This window comes from Bos mutus, chromosome 15 (assembly GCF_027580195.1).
Source record: "Bos mutus isolate GX-2022 chromosome 15, NWIPB_WYAK_1.1, whole genome shotgun sequence".
In the NCBI taxonomy this organism is placed as follows: domain Eukaryota; kingdom Metazoa; phylum Chordata; class Mammalia; order Artiodactyla; family Bovidae; genus Bos; species Bos mutus.
The window spans coordinates 54977382-54996854 of NC_091631.1; positions in this window are offsets into that span (position 1 = coordinate 54977382).

The following is a 19473-nucleotide window of genomic DNA, read 5'->3' on the forward strand; positions in this document are numbered from 1 at the left end:
GCCCACCAAGGTTCTCTGACCATGGGATTTTCCAGGCAAGAAAACTGGAGTGGGTTGCCATGCCCTCCTCCAGAGGATCTTCCCAACCACCATTTACAGATGATCAAAGTTAAACTGAAAAGATAGGAAGTGACATTTTTGGCCACATCGGTGTGTGTTTCAGGGAATCCACTATTTTAGAAATTTTTTGTTTTAACACTGGCCTTGCCCTAAGAAATCAAAGACAAAGGAAACATGAGTTCATTACCAAAAAGAATTGCAGTTCAGTAATTGATGGATTGCCAGGCAATGTGACTTTTGGGCAGTTGGGAAAGCAAACCAGCTGAAGAATATCATTCACTGGTGTTATACCCATAGTCTGGGACTTCTCAGAAGTTCAGCATTCAGGTAAATAGAACCACAGGAAATTCACTCAAAAAGTAACTGCTTTTGGAATTGCTTTCAACCACATCTCTCAAATGTTAGCAATAGAGTGGTTTGATTTTTATCATCAAAATCCATCATTTATTAGACTACAGATCTGCAACAGGAGATCAATTTTTTAATGTATATGTCCTTTTTAAAAATATATATGTATATAGCTGTATAAATGGAAATATTGAGAACCAAGGCTTTACTTAGTTTCAAGATGCCACAGGCAAGATTGTCCATGACATGATGACAACCCTATTCAGCTAAAAAACATGAAAAGTAAAAACTCTGGGACATCCAGGATACTGGTTGTGACAAGGATACTGTTGGTAATTCTTATAAAAATCAGCAATTCTTTCTCCACTGGTCTAGGTATTCATTGTGTAAACTCAGGAGAATACACAGAGCTAGAGTAAAAGCAAACTTATGTACCAGGCATACACGGTATTCTAGAAGGGCTCTGTTTCTAGGCTCTAACGGTCAGGGCAGGAATGGGCTTTGCTCCTGAGAGAAGCTGTTTGCTGTTTGTTCCTAATGATGGTTAATGTATGAACAAACCCAACTCCCAGAGCTGTAACCGATAGCATCAACGACGCTGGGACACAAAGGCTCTAATGAAGCGGAGCCATGTGGCTGGTGCTTTGAAAATGCCCATGGTGGAGGGAGGAGGGGGAGAGTTTGGTTAAATGAAGTCGTTTCTAAGAGCAGTAGATGAAAGGGTAGGGCTAGAACAAAGCAGCCAAGAATGATTACATATTCAAATTTCCTTCGCCCTGTGCGGCAGGAAAATTTTATTTCATCACTCTCTCCTCTGACATGTCAAAACACAGAAGCTTCTGCACCCTTAGGGCCTCTGTTCTCTGGTGGAAAAAATAAGAGGCTGGGTAGCTGAGAGGGCATGTTGGCATTCAGTGATGGGCAGGTAAGACATCCAGCAAACATCTCCGTCGCTCATCCTTCCTCCTTCCGAGGAGCTGACTGCGTCTGTCATCAGTGCCTGTCTCTCTGCTGGGCTCCCCGTGTTTCCACGCTAATGCTCCTGCCTCAGTGACTAATTCTGTCCAAAGACCATTAACGTTGTGAGGGCTACAGATATGGAGCTCTTCTTTGGGGCAGAGGCTGTGGGGTGGGGAGAAAGAACAGGAAAACCTGAGTCTCTGCATGTTTCGCCACCCTCAAGAAAATGGCTGTCCCTAATTATACAAAATGATAGAGAGAGCAGTTGGCTGTAACCATTGAAAATGACAGTTATTTATCTGAATAGCCTAAAAGAACAGGTCACCCTAGTTAATACCCTAAGAGCACACTTTTCTGTATATGCAATTTCCATCACAGTCTCTGAGTGTTACAGTGCTGGCTGACATCTGCCCTGAGCAGGAAAACAGCTTTTTCTGTCTTTCTGTGGAAACCTCTAGCAAGGCATTTGTATACCGGTACAATGATTTGTGCTAGCAAGTAAGTCATGTATCTGTGGTAGGAAGGAGAAAGATAGATTTGAGTTAAAAAATGAGGGGAACTTCCCTGGTCGTCCAGTGGTTAAGTGTCCACACTCCCAATAAAGTAGGACAGAGTTCGATCTCTGGCCAGGGAACTAGATTCCACATGCCGCAACTAAGACCCAGCATAGCCAAATAAATTAAAAAAAATTTTTAATCATTAGAAAAAAAGAAAATGGGAGATACACAGGCATAAACAGAGCTGTATCCATGTAACAAAATTTAAAGAGTTAAGAAGCATGCATATCCTCTCTGTTTGCACTCATGTAGAAGACAGTCTAGAACTTTCAGTAAACATTGGTGTTTCAGACCTTTTCATTTGAATCCACTGGACAAGTAAGTAAAGATTGTCCTGAAAACTGGATAATTGATTGATTTCATGATCATCGTCATTAGATGCCTTCAGTTCAGTTCAGTCGCTCAGTCGTGTCTGACTCTTTGTGACCCCATGGACTGCAGCACACCAGGCTTCCCGGTCCATCACCAACTCCCGAAGCTTGCTCAAACTCATGTCCATGGAGTCAGTGATGCCATCCAACCATCACATCCTCTGTCGTCCCCTTCTCCTCCTGCCTTCAATCTTTCCCAGCATCAGGGTCTTTTCTGTCTTCCCCTTCCCCTCCAAGATTTGCCTGGGTCAAATTTCTGAATGTACCACTGGTTCAGACCCTGGCTAGAATCAAACAAAAATCCAGTCCTGACTGTTACAGAAAATGCAGTTGTGGTGAAGGGCTTAGACCCCTTACTCTTGTCCCCTTTGGATCAGTGGCTCCATCTCCAGGAGTAGCGGTGGTCGTCAGTGTGGGCTGGCTGCCATGGACACAGGGCCATGGTGAGGGAGCAACTTCCTCTGTCCCTAGAAAGGTGCTGCAGAAACCACCCTAGGGGTGCTGCTACTGCCCTTCAGGGTGGCATAGGGGGATCTCTGGGGTGGTATTTGTTACCAGCCAGCTCTGTTCAACATGTATTGGACACCTGTCATGGGCTAGGAATGGTGAGAGATTAGAACAATAAACATGTCCTTAAGACAGTGTTTGTCAAGTGTCACTCAACATTCTCTACTGTTAAGCAAGTGACACCTGTTACTGCCTCCAGGGGAAAGTGAAACTCACTCAGCCATGTCTGACTCTTTGCGACCCCATGGACTATACAGTCCATGGAATTCTCCAGACCAGAATACTGGAGTGGGTAGCCTTTCCCTTCTCCAAGGGGTCTTCCCAACCCAGGGATCGAACCCAGGTCTCCCACAGTGCAGGCGGATTCTTTTCCAGTTGTGCCATGTCCCACTAAGTGGAGGATAGCAAGGAGCATAATGATCCCTGCCACTAGGGGCAGCAGTCCTGGATGTCAACCCACTGCAAGGTTCACAGTTGGTGTTGCCAAGAAAGACTACTCACACAGGCACTGGATGGAATGATGCTTATTCACCTAGAGAACAGACAGAGCAAGACCAGGTTCAGTAGTGTGGGTCAGTCTCCCGTGGTTGGCATGTCTCATCCCATGGCAGGGAGATGGTCTGTGTGCACCCTTCTTGTACTGCAGGCAAAGGACCCTGTTTTCTCCCAATATAACACACATGCATGAGCAGAAAAAAGGGTACACATCCAGCCCAGGACAGGGAAAGATTCTCCCAAATGAGCCCATGAGGGCTCCTTATCTCCACTGAAAGAAATGTTGTAAGCCCAAGCCACACTCTTTTTTCAACATTTTGTATTGGAGTATAGCCAATTAACAATGTCATGACAGTTTCAGGTGAACGGTGAAGGGACTCAGCCATACATATACATGTATCCATTTTCCCCAAACTCCCCTCCCATCCTGCTGCCACGTAATATTAAGCAGAGCTCCCTGTGTTATATATAGAGGACCATGTTGGTTATCCATTTTAAATGTAGCAGTATGGGAATTCCCTGGTGGTCCAGTGGTTAGGAATCAGAGCTTTCACTGCCAGAGCCTGGATTCAATTCCCTAGTTGGGGAACTAAGATCTAAAAAACCAAGAGATGAATATAGCAATATATATATGTCCGTCCCAAACTCCCTAACCATCCCTCTCACCCACCCTTCCTCACTGGTAACCATGAGTTTGTTCTTTAAGCCAAGGCATACTCTTATGCAGCCATGCAAGAGTGTAGCAAATTACATGACTGCCTTTCCCATCATTCCCCCACAGCAATATGTGTTGGGTTGTTGGGCAGGATATATGAAAAAAAAAAAAAAAAAAACTATTGTTTTTATAAGTTTAAACAACAGAAAATGAAGGTCAATGTACGTTTCCTCACTGATGAGGACAGATGCAGTGATGCTTGAGGACAGTGGTTTATCCAAAGCTGGAAGAGATACTCTCTACTGGAGGAATCTAATAAGTAAATCAGTGGAAGACAGATGAAAATCAAGGCAATAACTTGCCCTAGTAAAAATGTACAATTAAGTATCAAGAATGCTTTTACAATGATTTATTTTTACATATTAATGTATCAGTTCTTTTTCCAAATTCGTCCTCATTTAGGTTGTTACATAATATACAATGATTTTTAAAAAGTAAATTTTCTAAGGATAATACTCATCAGGAAAGAAAAGAGAAAGAAATCTGTGTACCACAATATAAATATATGGAATTCTGACTAGCTTAAAATAATAATCATGAACCCTCTCTCGTTAGTTTTAAAACATATCTGTAATCTCCAGGACTTTATCATTGGTGTCAAATTTCTGGGGAACTCTCATAGACAGAAAAGAACACAAATGAGTGGAGAGACCCAGCCTGTCAATGGTAAGTGAGTCCACAACTCTGGTTCCTGTGGTCTCGAGTGCATCCTTGAATCCAGAAATTGTGCCTTGATTCTGTGAACTACCTCAATATCCTTTCAATATATTCCATTTGGGACTTAAGCTAGTTTGCATTGGGTTTCTTTTCTTTCAAACAACAAAAGTTCCTGAATGATAGCACATCTTTAAGGATAAGACTTTTAATTCCGAGATGGTGGTTAAGACATCCTAATTCCAGTTTTCCTTCCAGTTATAGATCGTTACAAGTCACCCAACCTCTCTACCAAAGTCTATTGGCTGAGAAGTCCACTTTGTTTCTTAGGGTCCTATAATCCTATCATCTGGGAAGCCTTACCTATGTATTCAGTTAAGAAATTCTGACATTCTAGGACGGACTGTTTGGAGGCCTGTTTGCATAAGGACCCAATGTAGGCACTTAAGCCTACTGGGAGAAATTATCAAGAGGACTTTGAGACAGATCGTTAGGCCTTAGGGCACCTGGATTAAGACTTTAAACCCAAAGGGAGATCACTGGGTTTGTTTTGGTGTTCTAGATTCCTTGCATTCCCATACAAGTTTTAGAGTGATCTTGTGAATGCCTACTGTTTATAAAACAGACTGCTGGAATGGTCTTTGTGGTTGCATTGGCTCTATAAATCAACACGTGAAGAACTGACTTGGTAACACTACTGTGTTTCTGCTCCATGAACATGCTATATCTCTTTGTTTAGCTCTTCTTTAATTTCTCAGTCGTGTTTTATAGTTTTCAACATAGATATTTCACATGCCCTTTATTACATGGGCTTCCCTGGTGGTTCAGATGTTAAAGCGTCTGCCTGCAATGCAGGAGACCTGGGTTCGATCCCTGGGTCGGCAATTTCCCCTGGAGAAGGAAATGGCAACCCGCTCCAGTATTCTTGCCTGGAGAATCCCACAGACAGAGGAGCCTGGTAGGTTACAGGCCATGGGGTGGCAAAGAGTCGGACACAACTGAGTGACTTCACTTCACTTTTATTACATTTATCCCTGAGTATTTTATTTTCTGACACTATTGTAAATGAATTAAAAATTTTCTCAATTATTCACTGCTAGTGCGTAGAAATAGAATTGATCTTAGGTGTTAACCTTGTTATCTTGAGACCTTGCTTAAATAATGTTTTAGGTCTGAAAGTGAAAGTCACTCAGTTGTGTCCGACTCTTTGTCACCCAATGGACTATATAGTCCTTGGAATTCTCCAGGCTAGAATACTGGAGTGGGTAGCCTTTCCCCTCTCCAGGGGATGTTCCCAACCCAGGGATCGAACCCAGGTCTTCTGCATTGCAGACAGATTTTTGACCAATGGAGCTATCAGAGAAGCCCATTTTAGGTCTAGCAGTTTTGAATCCTTAGGACTTTCTACATAAGCAACCATGTTGTCTGTAAACAGCAGATGTTTCACTTCTTTTCCAATGTTTGTGTCTCTACTTTCTTCTTGATTTTTGGCACTGGTGAGAACCTCTATTACAATGTTGAATGGAAGTGGTGAGAGCAGCCATCCTTGCCTTTCTTGGTCTTAGTAGGAATGTATTCAGAGTTCAGCTAATTTGAGCTGTAGGTTTTTCACAGATGCCTTCCATCAGACTGATGAAGTTTCTTTCTATTTCCAGTTTTCTAGCAATTTTAATTTTTATCACAAATGGATATTAAGGGACTTCCCTGGTTGCCCAGTAGTTAAGAATCTCCCTTCCATTGAAGGGGACATGGGTTTGATCCCTTATCAGAGAGCTAAGATCCCACATGTCTCAGTTCACTTCAGTTCAGTAGCTCAGTCATGTCCGACTCTTTGCGACCCCATGAATCACAGCACCCCAGACTTCCCTGTCCATCACCAACTCCCGGAGTTCACCCAGACTCACGTCCATTGAGTCAGTGATGTCATCCAGCCATCTCATCCTCTGTCATCCCCTTCTCCTCTTGCCCCCCAATCCCTCCCAGCATCAGAGTCTTTTCCAATGAGTCAACTCTTCGCATGAGGTGGCCAAAGTACTGGAGTTTCAGCTTTAACATCAGTCCTTCCAAAGAACACCCAGGACTGATCTCCTTTAGAATGGACTGGTTGGATCTCCTTGCAGTCCAAGGGACTCTCAAGAGTCTTTTCCAACACCACACTTCAAAAGCATCAATTCTCCGGCATTTAGCCTTCTTCATAGTCCAACTCTCACATCCATACATGACCACAGGAAAAACCATAGCCTTGACTAGACAGACCTTTGTTGGCAAAGTAATGTCTCTGCTTTTGAATATGCTATCTAAGTTGGTCATAACTTTCCTTCCAAGGAGTAAGCGTCTTTTAATTTCATGGCTGCAATCACCATCTGCAGTGATTTTGGAGCCCAAAAAAATAGTCTGCCACTGTGTCCACTGTTTCCCCATCTATTTCCCATGAAGTGATGGGACTGGGTGCCATGATCTTCGTTTTCTGAATGTTGAGCTTTAAGCCAACTTTTTCACTCTCCACTTTCACTTTCATCAAGAGGCTCTTTAGTTCCTCTTCACTTTCTGCCATAAGGTTGGTGTCATCTGCATATCTGAGGTTATTGATATTTCTCCCGGCAATCTTGATTCCAGCTTGTGCTTCCTCTAGCCCAGCGTTTCTCATGATGTACTCTGCAGATAAATTAGATAAGCAGGGTGACAATATACAGCCTTGATGTACTCCTTTTGGTTGCCTAAGGGCAACCAAAACAAGATGCAGCTAGAGAAGCCCTTGCACCTGGGTGAAGAGCCCACAGGCCACAACGAAGACCCAGGGCTGCCAAAACAAAAATAAATAAATAGATGTTGAATTTTGCTAATTGCTTTTTCTCCATCTACTGAGATGATCGTAATCCATCTTCTTTATTCTGGTACCATATTAACTAAAAAGCCTCTTGATGAAAGTGAAAGAGGAGAGTAAAAATGTTGGCTTAAAGCTCAGTATTTAGAAAACAAAGATCATGGCATATGGTCCCATCACTTCATGGCAAATAGATGGGGAAACAGTGGAAACAGTGGCAGACTTTATTTTTCTGGGCTCCAAAATCACTGCAGATGGTGATTGCAGCCATGAAATTAAAAGATGCATACTCCTTGGAAGGAAAGTTATGACCAACTTAGATAGCATATTCAAAAGCAGAGACATTACTTTGCCAACAAAGGTTCGTCTAGTCAAGGCTATGGTTTTTCCAGTGGTCATGTATGGATATGAAAGTTGGACTGTAAAGAAAGCTGAGCGCCGGAGAATTGATGCTTTTGAAGTGTGGTGTTGGAGAAGACTCTTGAGAGTCCCTTGGACTGCAAGGAGATCCAACCAGTCCATCCCAAAGGAGATCAGTCCTGGGATTTCTTTGGAAGGACTGATGCTGAAGCTGAAACTCCAATACTTTGGCCACCTCATTCGAGGAGTTGACTCATTGGAAAAGACTCTGATGTTGGGAGATATTGGGGGCAGGAGGAGAAGGGGACGACAGAGAATGAGATGGCTGGATGGCATCACCGACTCGATGGACATGAGTTTAAGTGAACTCCGGGAGTTGGTGATGGACAGGGAGGCCTGGTGTGCTGCAATTCATGGGGACGCAAAGAGTCGGACACGACTGAGTGACTGAACTGAACTGATTAACAGTTTACACTGCATTACACTGAAGATTTAAAGTGTTAAACTTCAGTATTCTTCAACTGAAACCCCCTTTGTCTTTATACATTATCCTTATGTTTACTACCAGATCTGATCTGCTAACATTTTTGAGGATTTTTGCATTTATCCATGAGGAATTTTAGTCCTTAGTTTTCTTTTCTGGTAATAAGGGCTACCTTTTTTTGAATAAATAACACAGACGTACGTGGGCCTGTGGGGAGGTATGTTGAGATTACTGTGCTTTGTACTGATTCTCAAATTATACCACTAAACAATTAATCAATCACTCTACTCTGAGATGCATTTTGTTTGTTTAAACATTGCTATAAAAACATAGTTGGTGTAATGTCTTAGGTGATTTCAATGACTCACCCAACTTAGTGAACAAAAGATGTGATAAATCGGGCTTAAACCTGTCACTAAACTGGCAAAAGAAAAGATTCAGCCAGATAGATGGATAGCTAGCTAGCTAGATTAATAGATAGGTGAATATCCTCCCCCCATTTCATTATCACTTTCTTACATTTAGATTTCTATATGTCAAAATAAAGAAATTCACTTATTGGGATGGGGAGAGAAAGTTTTGGGGTCATCTCAGTAATCCATATGCAGAGAAGTGTCTGAAACACTGGCACATTCTGGCTGGCAGGTCCTTATTAGTGACAAGTCTCGAGTTTCTTTTTGTTTTTTTTTTTTGACAGTTTTCAGTTTAGTTTTCATTTGAGGACCTCCTTTGAAAGGCCGCTATTCTACATCACTGTCTTAACCAGGTGGGAAATATGCTTACATCTAGCTAAGAACTAGCAGAAAGATAAAAACAAACAAATTGATGGAAAAGAGACAAGATAAATGTCTCACATTGTTTCCAGAGGTGAAGAGAGTGGGCAGAATATGGCACTAATGTGTTAAAAAACAGACATATTTTGACAAAACTGACATGAAATCTTTGAAGAGGTCTGCCTTCTAAGACAAAAAGCCACCTTGTCCTTACTTAGGAGGAACAATTTTGAAATCAGCGATATGGACAAAGATATATGTACTAGGCTATGCTTTGAGAATACAATTATATTAGCAAATTTTCTAACTGCAGCAGAATTGTTAAATAATTATTGAACCATATGATAGAGTATAATGCAACCACTGAAAGTCATATTCAGGACATATATGCAATGTCATGAGAAGCACCCGTGACAAAAAGTGATCAAATAATCCAGATACACATACATTCAACTGTAGCGGCTCAATGAAAAGTAATTGAAAGTAGTTGAAATGAACAACCTTCAGATACTAGACATACGGATAGAATAAATAGCAGAAAGGAATTACCAAATTGGTAATGGAGGTTATCTTCGTGTAACAAAAATTTACATGATTTTTTTTCTACTTAGAAAATTTTCTGTACTTTAAATTTTTTTAAACCTATATTATTTTTCTAACAAGAAAAATAATTTAAAATTGACTTTTTAAGGCTTGTTTTGAGACATATGTCACATATCAAACATGCTGCGTGCTGTGTACTCATGCTCAGTCATGTCTGACTCTTTGTGACCCCATGGACTGTAGCCCACCTGGCTCCTCTGTCCGTGGGATTTCCCAGGCAAGAATACTGGAGTGGGTTGCCATTTCCTACTCTAGGGGATCTTCCCGACCCAGGGATAGAACCCGAGTCTCTTAGGTCTCCTGAATGGGCAGGCTGATTCTTTACCATTAACACCACCTGAGAAGCCCATCAAACATGCTACAAGAGAAAATTTTTGACTTAGCTTTAGAGATACACTTGTGAAACAGCCAGGGATTTAAGATCAAGGACAGCTGTGTTTCAGTACGGACAACGTACTTGGACTCTCAGTATTTCGGCGACAGTTCCCACAAACTAAGTTTGGTCTTTGAGGGAAGATTCAAACAGCCACATCCTAATGGCGTGACCGCTCTCATCCTGGCATGTAGGGTTGCCAGCTTCCCCACTTCCGGCACTCGGAACACTACAAACTCATCCCTCAGTGGCTCTGCACTGTGGGTAGTTTCGTAAGCAGGAAGTTGAGCGGGAGGCCAGTGCCCCTGATAAATACCAGGTACTGTTCTACACACAGGCAAGGCATACTCTCACAATCAGCTCATTTTGAAGCCAGTACATACACATGCTTGATCCTGCTATCTAGACAGTGTCTGTAAACAATATCTACACCGTGGTGAGAGAAACCCTGGCAACACGGCAAAGGAACACTGGATTTGAGTATCTACATGACACTGGGCAAATTCCTAAATCCCCAGGACCTCACTCAGCTCAGCTAGGAGCCAATAAAGTGAATGATCTTTTCCATACCTCTGTGACAGAATTGTGAATTTCAAAAAGTGTATGTGTGATATCGACAAAAAGATTCTAAATTTTATATGGAAAGGCTAAACACCCAGAATAGTCAACACAACACTGAAGCAGAACAGTCAGATGATTGACACTACCTGATTCCAAGACTTCTACAGAACTAAATAATTAAGAGAGTATGACACTGGAGAAAGAAGAGACAAGTAGGTCAATGGGACAGAATAGACTGACCAGAAATAGACCTGCACAAATAAAGGGAACTGATTTTTGACAAAGGACCAAAGTAAATACCATGGAGAATGAGTATCTTTTCAACAAATTGCCCTGGGACAAAATGAGTATTGGCATACAACAACAACAAAAAAGAATTCTGACACAGACCTCACAACCTACACCAAAATTAACTCTAAATGAATCACAGACCTAACTGTAAATTTAAAAGTTATAAAACTACTAGAAAAAAAAATAAGAGGAAATCTCAGTGACCTTGAGTTTGTCAACAATTTTTTAGATACAACAACAGAAGCAGGATCCATGAAAGAAAAAAAAGAAAAAAAAGAATGAGTTGGGGTTCATTAAAACAAAAACTTCTGCTCTGTGAAAGACACTACTACGAAAATGAAAAGAGAAGCCTCAGAGAAAGAAAAAATATTTGCAAAATGCACAGCCAATAAAAGATTGTTATCCAAATTATACAAATAATTCTTAAAATCCAGCAATAAGAAAACAAACCATTCAATTAAAAATGTGCAAAAGGTCTAAACAGGCACGACACCAAAAAACGTATAAATGGCAAAACAGCACATGAAAAGATGCTCAACATCATATGCTCTTAGGAAATTGCAAGTTAAAAAGAACACTGAGCTATCAATAATCACCCATTAAAATGGCGGAAATCCAAACACTGACGGCAAACGCTGAGAGAATGTGGAGCAACAGGAACCTGAATTCATTGTTTGTGGGAGTACAAAATGGCAGAGCCACTTTGAAAGACAGTTTGGTGTTTTGGGTTTTTTTTTTTACAAAACTAGACATACTCTGCTGCTGCTGCTGCTGCTGCTAAGTTGCTTCAGTCGTGTCCGACTCTGTGCAACCCCATAGATGGCAGCCCACCAGGCTCCCCGGTCCCTGGGACATACTCCTATAGTATGTCTTGGAGAAGGCAATGGCACCCCACTCCAGTACTCTTGCCTAGAAAACCTCATGGACGGAGGAGCCTGGTGGGCTGCAGTCCATGGGGTCTCTGAGAGTCAGACACGACTGAGCGACTTCACTTTCACTTTTCACTTCCATGCATTGGAGAAGGAAATGGCAACCCACTCCAGTGTTCTTGCCTGGAGAATCCCAGGGACATCGGAGCCTGGTGGGCTGACGTCTATGGGGTCGCACAGAGTCAGACACGACTGAAGTGACTTAGCAGCAAACATACTCTTACTATATTATCCCACAGTTATGCTCCTTGGTATTCACCCAAAGGAGCTGAAAACATGTCCACACAAAACCCTGCACACGGGTGTTTATAGCAGCTTTATTCATAATTGCCAAAACTTGGAAGCACCCAAGATGCCTTCCAAAGGTGTATAAATAAACAAATTTGTACATCAATAGACAATAGAATACTAGACAGTAAAACATTATTTCAAATTTTTTTCACTTAATTTTTTTTTAATTTATTTTTAATTGAAAGATAATTTGTTTACAAGGTTGTATTGGTTTCTGACGTACAACAATGTAAGTCAGCAACGAATACACATACATCCCCTCCCTCCTGAGCCTCCCTGCCACTCACCCCTCTAGGCTGTCACAGAGCACCAAGCCGAGTTCCCTGTGTTATTATTAAAGTATTATTAGCCAGTTGGATATTACTATATACAGACCATAGAATATTACTCAGTGATGAAAAGAAATGCACTATCAAGCCACAAAAAGACACGGAGAGACATAAGTGCATATTACTAAGTGAAAGAAGACATCTGAAAAGGCTACATACTTTGTGATTCCAACTACATGATATTCTGGTGAAGGCAAAACTATGGAGACAGGATAAAGATTAGTGTTCGCCAGTGATTAGGAGGGAGGGATGAACAGGCACAGCACCGGAGAATCTTAAGGCGGGGAAACTATTCTGCGTGATACTGTAACGGTGAACACATGCCAGGCATTTGTCAAAGTCCACAGACCCTACAGAACAAAAAGGAAACCTTAATACAAACGTTGCACTTTAACAGCAATGTATCAACACTGGCTTGTAACAAGTACATCATAGTAATGCAAGATATTGTAATAAGGAAAACTGTGTGGGATGGGGATGTAAGAAGCCCTACAGGAACTCTCTGCAGTTTCAGTTCAATCTCTTGTAACTGAAAAACGGTTCTAGAAACAAAGTCTACTAATTTTTAAAAAGTGCATGCAAAAGCCATTAGAAATGGCTTCACTTGGAAAGTAAAGCACTATCTGAGGCTATTTTGGCTGCAAGTAACAGAGGACCTAATTAAAAGTAGCTTAAACCAGTGGTAATTTTGTATATCTTTTGATTATTCGTGCCTAACAGTAAAAAATGTTCGAGAATGCACTCAACTTATACGATGATATATATATATTTATATATAAAGAATATACATTACTGCTGCTGCTTCTGCTAAGTTGCTTCAATTGTGTCCAACTCTGTGTGACCCCATAGACAGCAGCCCATCAGGCTCCCCCGTCCCTGGGATTCTCCAGGCAAGACCACTGGAGTGGGTTGCCATTTCCTTCTCCAATGCACGAAAGTGAAAAGTGAAAGTGAAGTCGATCAGTCGTGTCTGACTCTTTACGACCCCACAGACTGCAGCCTACCAGGCTCCTCTGTCCATGGGATTTTCCAGGCAAGAGTACTGGAGTGGGGTGCCATTGCCTTCCCATACCAACATATTTACACATTTTATAAATGTATACAAAGGTAGAATTGCTAACAATGTAAATAAAAAATATAATAAATATTTTTAAATTATATTTTATTACTAGTATTTTTGGCAGGAACAGTGCTTTATTATTTTTGAAACTTGAAAATATTATTTGGAAATTTGTGAAAAACTCAATGTGTATGTCTCATTTTAAGTTGTTTGTTTTTACATTAGGCCCTGGTGGCTCTCAGTGTAGACAACAATCCCTCACAAATGTTCATAGATGTTCATAACTGGCTGTGCTTTCTAAAGCATGAAAAACTATTCCAGTCCCAGACCCAAACTATGAAACTGGGCAATATATTACTGACGTTCCTGACGAAAACGATTGTTCTTCTAAACCAACTGGAATTTTAGTTTCAATTTTTAGCAAATGGATTCAAAACCTATGGAAATGCTCCATTAAAGAATTTTAGAATGGGTAACAGGAGAAGGCAATGGCAACCCACTCCAGTACTCTTGCCTGGAAAATCCCATTGACAGAGAAGCCTAGTGGGCTGCAGTCCATGGGGTCGCTAAGAGTCAGACATGACTGAGCGACTTCACTTTCACTTTCATGCATTGGAGAAGGCAATGGCAACCCACTACAGTATTTTTGCCTGGAGAATCCCAGGGATGGAGGAGTCTGGTGGGCTGCCGTCTGTGGGGTCGCACAGAGTCGGACGTGACTAAAGCGACTTAGCAGCAGCAGCAGTAGCAGCAGGATGAGTAACTAGGTTCTTATTGGTGATAACACCCTGACATAACTTTTTAAAGGTTTAAAACAACTTTTATTATTTATTTATTTATTGGCTGCACTGGGTCTTCATTGCTGCTCGGGCTTTAGTCTGGTTGCGGCAAGCAGGAGCAACTCTCTACCTGTGGTTCACAGGCTTCTCAGAGCAGTGACTCCCCTTACTGCAGAGCACAGGCTTGAGAGTGCTTGGGTTTCAGTAGCTGCACCTTGCAGGCTCCAGAGTTTGGGCTCAGTAGTTGTAGAACACGAGCTTAGTTCTGCAGCATGTGAGATCTTCCTGGATCAGGAACCAAACCAGTTTCTCTTGCATTGAAAGGCAGATTCTTAACCACTGGACCACCAGGGAAGCCCCACACTGAATGATTTTTATTAATAGAATATATAGTAATGTAAACACTCCCAAACATTAATTTAATTTTAGAGGATACTTTCCCAAGGTTTTGTACAAGTTCTATTATTTAGAATAATACAATCCTTGAATCCACTTAACAGGGCATGTGTAAATTATAGAGTGTCAGAATATTCTGGAAACAAGCAAGCAAAGAAAACATGGAGGAAATCACCACCCTACTTTGTATAACTCCCACTCCTGTCTCCAGGGTCAGTCTGGAGACACAGCGTCTGCCACATGATGGATTGAATAAAGTGACTGATTTCAAACTATCTATTTCAAATAAGTTTTTTTGTTTTTATGTGTGTGCTAAAATAGAAATAGATGTTCTGTTATTTTCTTCCTTCCGGTTTGGAGACGACTAACTCAAATTATAGGGGATTTATTATCTTCAGTAAATTAAGAGAAATTCCAAGATGGTTAGTTCAGTGGTTAAAGGACACCACAAAGACCCAAGTTCTTTTCATTTTAAGGCTCTGCTGTCCTCTATATGGTTTTATTTTTTGTCCTTAGTCTGTCTCTCATGTCTGCAACATATAAACTTCAAGCATCCCATCCTCATCTCATAATATTCAAAGGCAGGGGGAAAAAACACGTTTCTCCTCATCCACCTCCTTTGAATAACCCTTCCCAGAAGCCCCTATGCAGATTTCTCCTTATCTCTCATTGGTCAAATTACATCAAATCAGATCAGATCAGTCACTCAGTTGTGTCTGACTCTTTGCGACCCCATGAATCACAGCACACCAGGCCTTCCTGTCCATCACCAACTCCCGGAGTTCACTCAGACTCATGTCCATTGAGTCAGTGATGCCATCCAGCCATCTCATCCTCTGTTGTCCCCTTCTCCTCTTGCCCCCAATCCCTCCCAGCATCAGAGTCTTTCCCAATGAGTCAACTCTTCACATGAGGTGGCCAAAGTACTGGAGTTTCAGCTTTAGCATCATTCCTTCCAAAGAACACCCAGGGCTGATCTCCTTTAGAATGGACTGGTTGGATCTCCTTGCAGTCCAAGGGACTCTCAAGAGTCTTCAACACTGCACTTCAAAACATCAGTTCTTCGGCACTCAGCTTTCTTCACAGTCCAACTCTCTATACACGACCACAGGAAAAACCATAGCCTTGACTAGACAAACCTTTGTTGGCAAAGTAATGTCTCTGCTTTTGAATATGCTATATATTCATGCCTAAACCAGTCTCCCTTAAGGAAGATGAGATCATGGACTAATTAGGGTTCATCTTCTGAGTTCAATGGGAACCACCCAAAGTAAATAATTCTGCTAGCAAAAAAGAATGAAGGGGATACTTTTGAGTAAGGCACCAACAATAACCATCACAATGATGTAGATAAGATATCTTCACAAAAAGAATGCACATGTTTACAAAAGGGAATAGTGCTCAAGTATTGAAGGAAAACTCTTGCTCAATCTTGCATGAAATCATGAAATCTTTCTTTTTTCTCATGAAATACATCTACCCTGTGAGATGCATGGTTATTTCAAGAATAAGCACTTTCAAGGAAGCCTTTCCAAACACTGTCAAATTACATTGAAAACTCATAATATTGCCTTGAAATTAAGTATTATGCTTCCCACATGTCACCAAACAAAACCCTACTCATGAATTCTGCCTTATTTTTTTTTGTTGTTGATCATCTCTTGCTGCCAAAGGGGGGGAAAATGTTTAAATAGAAAATGCTCATATCACATATTACAAAAGGAAACTATTTCTTTTCCACAAATGTGGTCCATGTTGAGGCCACCTCAAACGGGATAGTCCTCCTCAAAAAGTGATCTCTGACATCATTTTGAGAGGTCCTGACAAAAATCTCAGATCCAATGAAAGCCAACAAACAGTATGTTTCCTGAGGAAAATGAAACACAAAGTAAAAGCTCCTCGAGCACAGGAATCTTTAGTTTTCCATAATCATATCAGCAGTGCCTACAATAGTGTCTGATACATAAAGCAGCTCAGTAAATACTTGCTACATGAATATAAACAGGACAAAATTGTTTCCAGTATAAGCAGCATTAATCCAGTCAATTAATATTTCATCATTATCAGAATAAGGAAGTTAGCTTTTATAAGAAAGGCAGCTGAAGAGTAAGGTGTCACTGTCCATCTAGTGCATTCCAAAGGAGAGGGACCATATCTGGTGGGCACAAATACTCCTGTCACTCTTTCTGCAGAGGGAGAATGGCCTCAGGAGGCCTTCATGATCTGAATGAAAGCCCTTAAGATCATCCAAGCCATAACTCTCATTATTTGCCCATGGAGTAGTCTTTTGACTACGGATATGGGTGTCCAGGTACTCAGTACTATAAACGGGGAAATTAGTCACTTTCAGGCATGTGTGTTCAGTCATGTCTGACTCTTCGACCCCATGGACTATAGCCCACCAGGCTCCTCTGTCCATGGAATTTTCCAGGCAAGAATACTGGAGTGGGATACCATTTCCATCTCCATGGGATCTTCTCGACCCAAGGATCAAACCCATGTCTGTTGCATTGCAGGCAGATTCTTTACCACTGTGCCACCTGGGAAGCTCCAGAAAAGGATAGTCACCACTGTAAGTTAATGTCAGTATTCTGTGATACATAAGAAAGATGGTGTGAATGCATAAATCTCTAATTTTCAGGAGAGGGCCAGAAAAGTCCTGCCTGAGGTGCCAGTTAAGAAAAGGACTATCATGCTCGGGGTCCTGGACTTCCTGGGCTCTCAGAATCCTCTTGTTCTCAAAACTATACCATGCAGATGGGACTTCTCTGGTTGTCCAGTGGCTCCCAAGACAGGGTGCCCCGGTTTGATCCCTGGTCAGGGGACTAGATCCTGCATGCTACAACTAAAAGATCCTGGATGCTTCAACTGATACCCAGTGCAGCCAAATAAATTTACATATAGATAAATATATATTTTTAAATTTCATTAAAAAAATTAAAAGACACTGAAATTAACAGATACTTGCTCTTTGGAAGAAAAGCTATGACCAACCTAGACAGCATATTAAAAAGCAGAGACATTACTTTGCCAACAAAGGTCTGTCTAGTGAAAGCTATGATTTTTCCAATAGTCATATATGGATGTGAGGGCTAAACCGTAAAGAAAGCTGAGCACCAAAGAATTGATGCTTTTGAACTCATAAGCATGAGTGGTGGTGTTGGAGAAGACTCTTGAGAGTCCCTTGGACTGCAAGGAGATCAAACCAGTCAATCCTAAAGGAAATCAGTCCGAATATTCATTGGAAGGACTGATGCTGAAGCTCCAATACTTTGGCCACCTGATTTGAAGAACTGACTCATTAGAAAAGACCCTGATGCTGGGCAAGCTTGAAGGCAGGAGGAGAAGGGGATGACAGAAGATGACCTGGTTAGATGGCATTGCCAACTCTATGTACATGAGTTTGAGCAAGTTTCAGGAGTTGGTGCTGGACAGGAAAGCCTAGCGTGCTGCAATCCATGGGGTCGCAAAGAGTCGGACATGACTGAGCAACTGAACTGATACATATATGCACAGGTCAGATTTCCAGGACAGCTGCCAAAGGCAGCATCCCCCAGTCGGTGGCTCCAGTTACCTGGCCCCATCGCTGGGTGAGCTTCTGGGTCACATACTAACTCAGTTCTCAGGTGTGGGGCCCTCAGACCAACTGCAGTCCTAAAGTCCTCAGCAGCCAATTGATAGGATGTTGCTATATCTCAAACATGAAACAACTCATTTCTTCACTTTCCCCCCAAATAGGTCATAGGTCCTGGCTACAAATAATAAGATTTGTAGCTGTAAGAGAAGGATAGGAAATTCTTCTAAACTCCCTTAAAGTGGTTTGGGAGTTAAGATTATCCAGAAGGTCTCCATAATGATGTGAGGAGCAGAACCAGAGAGTGCAGTGAGCAGTTCCTCACTTTCGCTAATCGTCTAGTTACGGTGGCACTCCCCACCAAAGTGGCTTTCTCTGTTGAGCCCTGTTTATCAGGTACAGGGACTCCAGAACACCCTGATCCTTCACTGCTTCCATGTAGGTGTGGTTCTGGAGTGGATATTGTAATAAATATCCGCAACCTCCCAGAACTCTCCTGGGAAGATACCTAAGGCTTCTTCCTGTGTGGGTTGCATCCCAAGGGACACTATGAGTGTAATATCCTGACTGTGGAGGTCTAGAATGGAAAAGTCTGGGGTGGAGTCTGAACCATTGTCCTTGAGGGAATCAGAATAGCAGCAAGTTGGGAAAAGGTGATGATAAGCTTGGATCATTGCTGTGAAAAGTACTGAGGGATGTTTACAACTTAACTTCATTAGTTGCCTGAGGCATGGAATATGGATGTGCTTATCCCATTTATAGATTCCAGTCTGGTTAAACATTCTCAAACACCCTCTGCCTGGCAAGGTTTGAACATAGCCAGGCTTAACTAGACAGTGCTTGAGATGCACTGTGAGGTGTTCTGAAGGCAGTTGCTGATCCCCAGGATCACTCTTTGGATAAAGCCTCTCCAGCACCAGGTGACGGAGCTGGTGCTGGCTCTGGTAGGAATATAGTTCTATTCCACTGCATCCATCTTGGACTGTAGAGACCAGCTGAGGTATGAAGAGTGGCTTCTGCTTAGGCCAAACATTGCAGGAATGGTTGACTAATCAGGGTGAGCCTTCACAGATGGGGATAACTGGCAATTAAATAGATCAGAAAACGGATGATCCTAGAGAACATCTCCAAGAGTGTTGGCAGTTGGACACTTGTGCTTACTGACCAGCTCCTCCAGAG